Source organism: Kogia breviceps, chromosome 15, assembly GCF_026419965.1.
Source record: "Kogia breviceps isolate mKogBre1 chromosome 15, mKogBre1 haplotype 1, whole genome shotgun sequence".
NCBI lineage: Eukaryota > Metazoa > Chordata > Mammalia > Artiodactyla > Physeteridae > Kogia > Kogia breviceps.
In genome coordinates this window covers 69,376,390-69,388,598 of record NC_081324.1, presented here as the reverse complement: position 1 = coordinate 69,388,598, position 12,209 = coordinate 69,376,390, and positions in this window count along the sequence as shown.

The following is a 12,209-nucleotide window of genomic DNA, read 5'->3' as shown; positions in this document are numbered from 1 at the left end:
CCCTAGGGTCAGCCTCCTCCCTTTTGACTGTACCCTTCTTCCTCCAGTGATTTCAGAACAGGAGCCACATTAGGGAGGGTGTTGCATCCACCCTGAGTCAGTGGCTCTCCCCAGCCCTCGACCAGACACCTCCTGCAACTTCCAGATGACGCCCCTCAGGGTGCCCCAGCCAAGCCCATACCTAACCCAGCAGAGGCTGAGGCTAGCATGTTCGGTCTTTGTTCAGGTTCCCAAGAAAGTAGTCCCTGAGACAAGGATTGGGTGCAGGAGGTTATTGGGAAGGGGTCCCAGAAAAGAGTGACGAGGGAGCAGAGAGTGAGACAGGGATGGACGGACAGCCAGGAAAGGAGGTGATGTTGCGGATCACTGTGTGGGTGCCTGGGGCTCTGTCTCACTGGGAACCTTCCAGGACCCACAGAAAACATGCCTCAGGGCTGTCCCTCCAAAGCATGGGAGCCTGGGACACTTATCCACCATCCCTGCTCCCTACGGATGGCATCCCACAGTGCCAGGCAGACAAGGCGGCAATGCCGGAGCTCAGGTGAGGTGCCAGCATCATGCAAGGAACTGTCCACACAGCTGTCCTGAAACCAGAGGTGGGCCCAAGGGCATATAACACCAGGCAGATGTGACCCCGCCCACCTCCTTCACTGGGCAGTCCTTTCTCCTGTTACAACCTTCCCTTGTATGCCCCATGGCATGCCAACTCCCTTCTCCCAGGTACCTGGACTCAACTGGAAGGTGGGGGACAAACAGGAGAAATCACCCGATGAAGGAAAAACTTAAATAGATGCCAGAAACAACTATTCCCAGTGCAGAAAAGCAATGGGCTAAAAGGCGAACCCTCCTCCACAGTGGGGGTGGGGTTTGGAGCGGGTTAATCAAGGTGGGTCTGGCCCTTCACCACAAGCCTCTGGGGTGGGCTATACATGTTCGTCTCCTTGTTCTTCCACCGTCCACTACTCTTCAAACACCAGGAGCATCTACAGTGTCCAATGTGATTTAGTCCCTGCCCATCTCTCACCTACATCCCATTCCACCCTCCTTTTTTGCCTTCACATTGCCCACCTCAGAGCCTTTGTACTTGCTGTTCCCTCTTCCTGGAATTCTCTTCCTGCAGCTTTTCTCACCACTGCTACTTTCTCATATTTTGGGTCTCAGATGAAATGTTACTCAGAGGGACCTTTTGCATCAGTTAGCTACTGCTGCATAACAAAACATCTCAAATCGTCATGGCTTCAAACAGCAGGCATTTGTTTAGCTCACAAATCTGCAGGTTGCATGGGCAATTCTACTGATCTGAGCAATGATCACTGCATTTGAGGTCAGCTGGCGGATCAGCTGGGTTCTGTCTGCTCTAGGTTGACCTTGACTGAGATGGTTTGTCTCTGTTCCATCTGACTTTCATCTTCCAGCAGGAGTTGCTGGGATCATTCTCAAGGTGGTGGCAGGGTTCCAAGAGAGGAAGCAAAAATGTGCAATTTCCCTGGAGGCCTCAGGTTGGATCGCTTACACCACATCATTCTGGCCAAATCAAGTCCCATGGTCAAGCCCAGATTCCAGGGGTAAGAAACAGATGCCTCTCTTAAAGGAGTGAGATGCAAAGGTGCATTGCAAGGGGGAATGGCTACAGGGAGCAGTGAAAGGCTGGGCACATTTTTGCAATCAGCCTTCCCCATCCCCTTCTCCACTGTGTCTAGGGAAACACCCCCAAAGAGTGTCACTTCACCTATGTGGTTTCCCATGCCACACTTATTCCAATGTACTATTATTTATTTAGTTGTTAATTTGTTCTTATCGGTGTTCCTCATGAGAATGTAAACTCCTGAGGGTCAGGCACGATGATTGACACATAGTGGGAATTGGAAAAACACTGCCCTGACCCCATTTCACCCAGCACCCACACCTCTCCCCACCCTGGGCTGAACAAAATAGCCAGATCCATACAAGCTTGGGGTGGGGGTGGGGGGGTGCTGTACCAGTCCAGACATTCTCTCTCGAAAGCAGGGCTACAGGGCTTAGCCCAGCCTGGACCACTCTACCCAGGTGCACACGGCCACCTTCTCACTGTGTCCTTGCGTGGTGGGGGAACAAGTGGTGGTGAGGGAGGGGGGAAAGAGAGTTTTCTGGGACCCCTTTTAAGGGCACTAATCCCATCAGACCACAGCCCTGCCCTCCTGACTTAATCAGCTCTCAAAGGCCCCAGATACCACCACACTGGAGTTTAGGGCTTCAGCATATGAATTTGGGAGGGGTGGGGGACATGAACATTCATTCAATCTCTAACATCCTGCCAGCAACTCCGCTACAACATTGTCACCACCCCCAAGGGACAGTCTAGGCAACAGTGGCTCAGAAAAGTGAACAGACTTGCCCAGAGCCTGCAGGAAGTGCATGGGAGAATCAAGATTCAAACCCAGGTTGGGGCCCCACCTTTACCCCAGTCTTAGCATCCCCACATGGCCTCTGAACAGAACCGACTAGGGAACTTCCTCTGTCCAGCCTCCTGCATCCCAGCAGGCACAATGATGGCAAAACCCAGTCAATTGGTGTGAAGATGGGGCTGGAGAGTTCTCGGGCTCCTCTGCCTGCCTTGGCAGCACCTGGAAAAAAACAATTTGGGGCAAACGGTCTCCCCAGAGTCAGCAGGGGCCACCCTGACCTTTTCTGACACCCGAGCCAGCTCAGGTAAAATCCCTGGTTTGCCTATCTCTGTTCCAGCTGGAATCTCCCTGCCTGGGGACCTTGTTTGCCTTGTCCATGCCAGACCCCAGCACCCATCACAGCCCTCGGCACACAGCGGATGCTCAATGAATGTTTCGGTGCCTGTCTAAATCCCAGGGTCAAGTCATGACCCGGTCTGTTGCCTCCTCCCTAGTAAGGAGAAAAGATCACCAAGCTCCCACTTAAAAAATAATAATAATAAAAATCCATCCATCTATCCCAGGGTTTCGGTAGCAGGGGCCGAGGGACCGGGCAGGTGAGCAAAGTTGTGCCGGGACAGGCCGCCCGCATCAGCCCCACTGTGAGCCGCTGATAAGAGGGGCTCGGCGGCCGAATCCAGACGGCTTGTCCATCAGCCTATTAAACACCATTCTTACAAGTTTTTTTTTTTCCTTCTCCCTTTTCATTAATACGCAGGGTGAATAGAACATTGAATAAAAATCAGCCCTTTCCACACAATTGCAGGATTGAAAGGTAACTGTCAACAGAAGGATTTGGGGGACAAAGGGACCAGTTTCAGCGCTTAGCAAATGATTTTCGGCTTGTCATTTCAATGGTCTGTGTTTTTCAGAGATTGTGGGGTGGGTTTTTCTCTTTTTTTCTTTCTTTTTTTTTTGAATAGCATTTATTACCATGCTTTCAAAAAATTTTTGTGTTCTCTTTGCAGCCGCCTTTCCTTCACAGATGCTGTGTTTCCCTGCTTCCCGGGTCTTCTGGATGCTACTTTCTCCCAAAATGAAATAAGATAAAATAAGACACACAACAGATCTGGGAGACCAAGGATAGGAGAAGACGCTCTGTTGGGAGCGGCTAGCGTGCAGGTGGGGAACAGAGGACAAGGGGCCCGGCGGAGGGAGGAGGGTACCGTTAGGACTTCAATGCTGATCTGGGGCTCGGCCCAGCCAGCTCTGGCCTCAGACCTCACTGGTGCCACCTTTCTCTCTCAGGGTGGAGATTAGTGACTCGCCCTTAGTCCTCTGTTCCTCTGGGGAGTCAATGTCCAGCAACCCCTTTGCTGGCCAGACCCCACCATCGTACTCAGAGCAGCTTACAAGGGCTCCAGGGCTGTAAAGATTATGAGTCACATGCTGTGGTCAGACGGCCATCCAGAAAAATTCTGCTATGACAACTCATCCCTTTAGACACCTTGACCTCAGCTCTCCAAATCGGTAAAAATACAGACAGGATATATCACTGAAAGCACACACCATCAGTTAGAATATCACAATAGTGCCTTCCACACCTCCCAGTAAAAGTAAGCATCCTTTTAAAGAACTTCTTTAAGAGGACATGACCAGGAGTCAGGATGAAGCCTGAGGGGTCCAGCTGCAGCTGGGCAAGTCTGTTTCAATCCCTGGGCCTCCGTTTTTCTCATCTGTGAAATGGGCCAGCGGGACCCAATAGAGGCTCAAAATGTTTTTTTAAACCCCAGAGCAAGAGATCATTAGCCATTAGGAAAATGCAAATTCAAACCACAATGAGATATCACCACTCGCCTCTCTGAATGGCTAAAATAAAAAACAGCAACACCACCAAATGCCAGTGAGGACAAGGAGAAACTGAATCGCTCGTACACTGCTGGTGGAAAAGTCAAATGGGGAAAACAGACTGGCAGTTTCTTCCAAAAGGAAAGACTTCGCCATACAACCCAGCAGTAACTCCCCTGGGCATTGATCCCAGAGAAATGAAGACTCAATTCTCACAAACAACCTACATGAATGTTTATAGCAGCTTCATTCCTGATAGCCCCAAACTGGAAACAACCCAGATGTCCTTCTACAGGTGAAAGAATCAACAAATGATGGTACGTCCACACCATGGAATACTACACAGCAGTGATAAGGAAAGAACTATGGTGACACACAACCTGGACTAATCTCTAGAGGGGTCTGTCAAGTCAAAAAAGCAAATCCCCAGGACTTCCCTGGTGGCACAGTGGTAAAGAATCCGCCTTCCAATGCAGGGGACGCGGGTTCAATCCCTGGTCGGGGAACTAAGATCCCACATGCCGCAGGGCAACTAACCCTGCATGCCACAACTACTGAGCTCATGTGTCTCAACTAGAGAGGAGCCCGCATGCCTCAACGAAGACCCTGCATGCCACAACGAAGACCCAACGCAGCCATAAAAAAATTAATTAAAAAAAATAAATACACAGTAATTAAAAAAAAAAAGCAAATCCCAAAAAGTTACATCCTGTAGGATTCCTTTCAGTTGCCGTGGTTAAGCTGCTAAAATTATAGAAATGGAGAAGAGATGAGTGGCTGCCAGGGGCTAAGGAGGAGGTGGAGGTGGGAAGGAAGTGGGTGTGGCCATAAAGGGGCGGAAGGAAGTATCCTCGGGGTGATGGAAATGTTCTGTATCCTGACTGTCAATGTCAGTATCTGAGTTGTGATGTTGCCCTACAGCTTTGCAGAATGTCACCATCGGGGGAAAATGGGTAAAGGGGACATGGTATCTCTCTGCATTATTTCGTACAACTACATGTGATTCTTCAGTGATCTCCAAATAAAAAGTTTAATTAAAAAATAAAGATTAAAAATCACAGAGCCCATTTTACAAATAGTATGTTCTGCAGCCCAAGATGTATGTCGGGTGTGAGTGGAGATGCTCTGGTTGAATCGGGGTCCTGGCCTGCAGCCTCCCTTCTGTCTTCCAGGGCATCCACAGTTTGAAAACCCATCAGCTGTAGGACCGCCTAGGTATCCCCAGCTCTGGAATCCGCAGGTCATAGGAGGTGTCATCGATGGGCATGCCAGCCTGGGGTTCCTATACCTCACCAGTTTGGGCTCCGGAAGCCCCTTTGTCCCTTTGGTTGGTGTGGCGACTCAGCTTCTGGGCCCTGCAAAGGCTCCAGGCTGGAAGGGAGTGGAGAAGACATGCGAGGCCCAGGCAGGGGTCACAGCACGGTCCTGGAGCGCTGGGCTCTGTCCCCGCCCTCCTGTGTGGCTGGGCTCCCTGCCACTCCCCCCGCACCCACCTCACGTGGGGGCTGTGCTGAGCGTGGCAGAGTGTGGGACCTCCCAGAACAGGGGCAGGAGGAGTGCCCACCGCGCTGGGAGTCAGAGACTGTCTCCTCCCCTGGCTCACCGCACGGCTGGATAAGGGTGCGTCCCTTCTCTTGGGCCTCTCATCTATACCTGAGAACACACTGAGTCCCATCACCAGTGTTTACTGAGCACTGCTTCTGGGTGGGGTGCTGTTCCAGGTGCCGGAAGGGCCCCATGAACATGACAGGCTCAGCTCACTCTTCAGTGGAGAAGTTGGGTGTTAAACCAATAAACAAGTAAAGGAGGAAATCTCACAATAAAAGGTGATGGAGGTAGAGGAAGTGATTGTCAGTGGGGGGTCAGGGGCGGGTGTTCTCTGTGGAGGGGAGCTTTGAGCAGGAGACAGTCATAGGAAGGTCCAGGGTAAGGACTTTCCAGGGGCCAGGAGAGCGCATGCAAAGGCCCTGAGATCCATGCAAGCTCTGCATGTTTCTGGAACGGAGACAAGGAGCGTGTCTCTGGGATGGTGGAGGTGAGGGCAGCATTGCAGGACCTGAGGGGTCTGGGGGCCAAGGGTGGGGAGGAATCCAGTTTTCCTTCTCAGGGCATGGGGTAGACATTGGAGAGGCTGAGCTCATGAAGGCTTTGGAAGGATCACTGTCCACAGTGCAAAGACCCTAAGAAGGCAGGGACAGGATGGGACGTCCCAGGTGAGGTTGAGCAGATCCCATGAGCATGTGAGGTGTTGTTAACACACACGACCTCTCACCAGACCCTGACCAGCTCAGACCTGCCAGCCCGTTGGTTCAGCCCAGCGGATGCCAATGGCCTGGACCCTCCATGTGTCCTGAGGTCCGTCGTGACAGCAGCCCCTCGGGGTATCCCAGTGGTCACGGCCCAGCCTCTGAGTAGAGTTAGGGCTCATCTTTCTGGATTTGGGGTCCCTCCCCCTTGGAGGGCTCAGAGCCTCCTGACGTGCTGCCTCTGCGTCCCCCCGCTCCCCAGCCACCCTTTGCACCTTACAGACTGGCGCTACGACTACAGCCCCAGGGCATCTCTGAGACAGGCTGCATAGTATTAGTACCAGAAAGTCAAGTGCTGTGATTCATGGGCCTCGGGAAGAACCGGCTCCATGTCCCCTGCGCGTTGACAGGTAGAATGGAACTACAGGCTGGCGAAGAGTTTGCCTGTTGGTCTCTGGTGTGGAAGCAAACTTCTGTCAGCCTCTCCCCACCCAACTCCTCACACAGCCCATCTTCCAGACGGAGCCTCTGCTGCCCAGCCCCGGTCCCCATGCTGGGTGGGAGACACGCCCTTGCCTCCTGCCTCTTGCTGGCAAGCTTAGACTAGTGTGGTCCAGTCGTGGTGACTGATGGTCAGACCTGGGATGCTGTGGGCCTGGGAACATCCCTAAGTTCCCTTCTGTTCCCCGGGACATCACTCCTAATGATTAGGATGGTTATTGCCCGACACGTGCGTTAATTAACATTGGAGGAGTAGAAGGGTGGATGGATGGATGGGAAGAAGAGAAGGAGAGGTGGAGGAAGCGAAGAAGGAAGGGCGGACAAGTAGATGGGTAAATGGATGAATAGATAAGGGGATGGATGGATGGATTCTTTCAGAGCCGAACAAACTCAGATTTAAATTCTTATTCCTCCACGAATAAGATTTGCTCAAGTTACTTTCTGTCTTTGAGCCTCAGTTTCCTCAGCTGTCACCAGCGGGTGGTGATGCTCGGCTTGCTGTGAGTCCTAAGAAAATCATGCATATAAAGGGACTGGTCCAGTTTTCATCACGCCGTTCTCAGAGTCTCCTGGAGGTGGCTCATCTGACACATAGTAGGTCCTCAGGAAGCTTTGGGAAGGGGGGTTCACTTTTAGGCCTAAGATCCCCTGGCTCTCTTTGGGGCTCTGAAAGCACTTTCTTCTGTGGACTCGGGGGAATTTCTGATGTTGACTCCCACTGGGGGGTGAGGGAAACCAGGCTAGAGCACGGCCCCTGCTCACCTGAGGGTAAGGCAGACACCTGCCCCAAGTCTTGTCCTTCTCAGGAGTCCAAAGGCCTGGAGGGTCCCAGCCCAGCACACATCTACTAGCGGACCTCCTGCAGATGGGACCCAAGGAAGAAAGAGAAGGAGCAGCCCTCTTCCTCCATCCTCCACTCCAGGAATTAGAGAAGGGAAACTGCAGGAGCAGAAATAGATCCATGCACTGACCTCTAGGGGACCAGGCACAAGCCCCCAGCCACCCCAACCACAGTGAAGGGGATATTTGGGAATCTGGGGAATTTTCCAAGCAATTTTCAAACCCGCTCTGCTTGGGTAAAATTTAGGAAATTTTCCAGGGCTGGTTGTCACCTAGAGAGGGGCCCTGCTTGGATAAGACCATGCTAGTGGTCATGTGACTGAGCCGGGTAGATGAAAAGAAAGGCATGGAATCATTTTTCTCAGCTCTTCACCTGCTCTTAGCATGCTGTCAGGGGCTCTGCTAGAGAGACTGCCACATTCCAGGCTGAAGCTGCCCCATTCCAAACTCCCCAAAGGTTGCTCTATGAATGGTCCTAGCTCCTCCTATCCAACCCTTCCTTCCAGAATAAAGCAGCAGATGCATCCTCTAACAGGGGCCCTGGAAAAGGCTCTCAGAGTAATTGAATAATCCCAACAAGTGTGAACAGCAGTGAAGGAGGCATATGGAGGAGGAACCCAAGGTGAAATTTATTTCTGTCAACTGGTGGTCTATTTCCCTGATACTATTTCCTTGTATACAGATAAGGAGTTATCTTAAATGACCATGTCTTTTTCAATTTGTATTTAACAGTCAATCCCATTTTCCTCATATGATACTATCTCAGCTGGATGAAAAATGCATTCAATAATCCCTAAGGATCTTCATATATCAATATCAAATGGTCTGAAATTGACCTGTTATAAAATCCAGTCCTTCAAGCTAGCTAGAGACTAAATCAAAAAGAAGCAAATTTTAGCGCTCACAGTGTTTTGCGCAAGCCAACTGCTCCAGCACGGAAGCTCACCTTTCCCAGGGCTTTAATGAGAACAAATTCTCAACATCCATTAAAAACCAAAAAACCACCTGAAAGAAGTATCTGGATTATTGATACAACTGCCTGATGAATGGGGCTTCTCAGGCAGATGGGCCTGGCAGGAATACTAAGGAGCAGAGGGTGGTCAACAAGATCCATCCAACAAAAGTTCTTAGGAACCTGAGGTTTGTGGCCCAAGTATGTCATGGACTCCACAGGGGAGGAGCTTGAGCTCAGGAGAGAAGGGTCAGACACACACCTAGCGAAACTGTCTGTTCATGTGCCTTGATCCCTTCTCAGCACTAAATATGTGACAGGCATTCTTGCAAAGTTCCTCTGATGCCTAAGCAAGAGTCACTGTTCACAGCTCTTCACCTGCTCTTAGCAAGTCATCAGGAGCTCTGCTAGGGAAAGCAAGTTTCTTCTTGGCTTCTAAAGTCTCCCAGATTCAGTCCATTAGTAGTTGAAATGAAAGAAATTTTTATATTCTATCTTATGGAATACTCAGAATACTCAGGTGGAAAAAGTGGGCCTCAGGGCAGAAAAGGGACTTGTCCAGGGCCACATACCTAGTAGCAGAGCTAGGGTTCAAGCTCAGACGCTCCTAACCCAGAGATTATACCCTTAACCATTGTACATTTTACCCCAGTAGGTGCTTAATTCACATTTGCCAGTTAGAGGAGGGGGAGAGAAGGAAAAGAGGAGAAGGACGGTGATACAAATGATGCTCTTTGGAGCATCTGGGCTCTTTGGAGTCAGAGAGAGGAAGGTGAGTTCCCTGTGGTTGGGGCAATCAGGGCAGGCTTCTTGGGAGAGGTGGGTTAACCAGTGCACAAAAGGGGGAAGACGGCAGAGTGGATTCTGTTTGACAGCCTTATGAGATGCCTTTGCTACCAACTAGGAAATATGTGGGATCTGTAGGAAACCAGGATGGAGAAGACACAGGTTCTGTCTTCAGGGAGGTCAAGACTGAGATCACTACAGAGGGAGGAGAATGACAACCTCCAATTTAGATGATCCCTTCTATGAAAGGGGGGCGGGCAGGAGAATCCGACAAGCCTGGTCCAAATTCCAGTGTGAACAAGTCGGTGACCTTGGGCAACAGACTTTACTTCTCCGAACCTCTCATGTTGGTATTTAGAAAGTGGGACAATAAAACCAACCCTGGGTGGTTACAAGCATGAAAACTGTGTCAAGAATTCCCCCCACACACACAGCCAGCAATCCCACTACTGGGCATAAAACCCAGAGAAAAACATAATTCAAAAAGACACATGCACCCCAATGTTCATTGCAGCAAGCACTGTTTACAATAGCCAGGTCATGGAAGCAACCTAAATGCCCATTGACAGACAAATGGATAAAGAAGATGTGGTACATATAATATATACAATGGAATATTACTCAGCTGTAAAAGGGAACGAAATTGGGTCATTTGTAGAGACAGGGATGGACCTAGAGACTGTCAGAGTCTCTTACTCTGGAAGTCACTCTGTCACTTACAGAGTGAAGTAAGTCAGAAAGAGAAAAACAAATATCATATACTGACGCATATATGTGGCATCTAGAACCAGTTTGCAAGGTAGAAATAGAGACACAGATGTAGAGAACAAACGTATGGACACCAAGGGGGGAAAGCAGGGTGGGGGCGGGGGGGGGAGTGGTGGGATGAACTGGGAGATTGGGATTGACATGTATACACTAATATGTATAAAAGAGATAACTAATAAGAACCTGAGGTATAAAAATTAATTAATTAATTAATTAATTTTTTTTTTAAAAAAAGAATTCCCAGCACATCATAGGTGCTCACAAAATATTTGCTCCTTTTCCATCCTGGGTGGAAAGTCAGCTCTGTGAGATCAGGGATGGCATCTGCATTGTTCACTGTTGGGTCCTCAGTGCCAGAGACAATAGCGCTCGGTGCATATTTGTCTAATGGATGGATAGATGATGGACAGATGGATATAGAGAGTACCAAGCTCTGGGCATCAGGTCAGGGACTAAATGCTCTGCAGCCCTGCCCCTTCCCAGAGGAAACATCATCCTGCTCTTTCAACCAGGGAATCAAGAGCCAGGAGTAATTGCTCCCCAGCCCCAGCCCGTCTCCCTGTTCCTTCTGGATCTTTGATGATAAAGGGACCAGGATGCCATAAATCCCCACGTGGATCCCCAGAGTGTATGAGTGTATGTATGGGTGTATCCTGCTAACATTAAATCTGATAAATTAAAAGAACAGCCAGATAGCCAATCTAAACACATCCCTGGCCAATCCTGGAGAGTTTGATAAGCCAAACTCCTGTCAGGGGTGCGGCGGTAGGTGCAGTGGGGGCCGCCCCCAAAAAACCTTCATTCAATTAAGTAGCCTCTGAGGATATAAGAAGTGCACCCAACCTAGTAGTATCACTGTGTACCAAGCACTTGGTGAGCAGTTTGTGGGCATCCACTTACCCAGGCACCACAGCAACCCACGCTGGCAGAGGCTGCTCTTCCTTACCACCCATTAGGGGAAACAGAGGCACAGGGGGTTAAGGAGCCTTCTGAGGAGATGTAGATGTAAGACAAAGTTCAGCCCCCATGGAGTCTGCCATCCAGCTAAATGGGCATTGGCTACAATTCCACAAGTGTCGATGTATTGTGGTATATTCCTGTATCCATCACAGATGCTTTGGTGGAGATGCCTATGAAGCTGCTGGAGCAAAAGCAAGGAAGGCATCCTGGAGGTGGTGGCATCGAAGGTCTAGTCGTATTCGATAGTAATGGCTACATTTACTGGAAGTTTCCCAGGAAATGGGTAAAATGATATTACTTTACATATGAAGATATTTGAGCCAAAGGATAACTGAGCTCTTTAACCTCTAACCATAACACCCTCCAGAAGTTTCCCATCAGACTCAGAATACGATCCAAACTCTGTAGCCTGTGTGTGGTCAGGACCCTGACCATCCCATGCTCTCTGCCCTTCACCCACTCCACTCCAGCCACACTGACCTTCTGCCCATGCCTTGAATACTCTTGGCTCTTGTCTGACCCCAGGACCTTTGTACATGCTGTTTCCCCTGCTTGGAATGGCTTTTCTCCACTTTTCATGTAACCAGCCTTCTCTCTTCTTTGGATCCTAAACTGAAAGTCCTGTCCTCAGAGAGTTCTTCCCTGACCAGCCCTCCAACATAAAGTAGCTGTCCCCTCACTCTCCATCTCAGCCCCTTGTTTTTTCCCTCAGGGACACTTATAACTTGCAAATATTTTACTCATTTGTCTCCTGGCTTGTTTGCTCTGTCTCCCCCACTAGACTGTGGATTCTGCGGGAGCAGGTATAACCTCTGTTGCAGCCACGTGCTGTATCCCCAGCCACCATCATACAGCAGGTACTCAATAAGACTTGTCAGATGAATGAATGGATGAGTGAAACAATGGCTTCCAAATTTGAAAGACTGGTATCAGGCAGAGGAATCA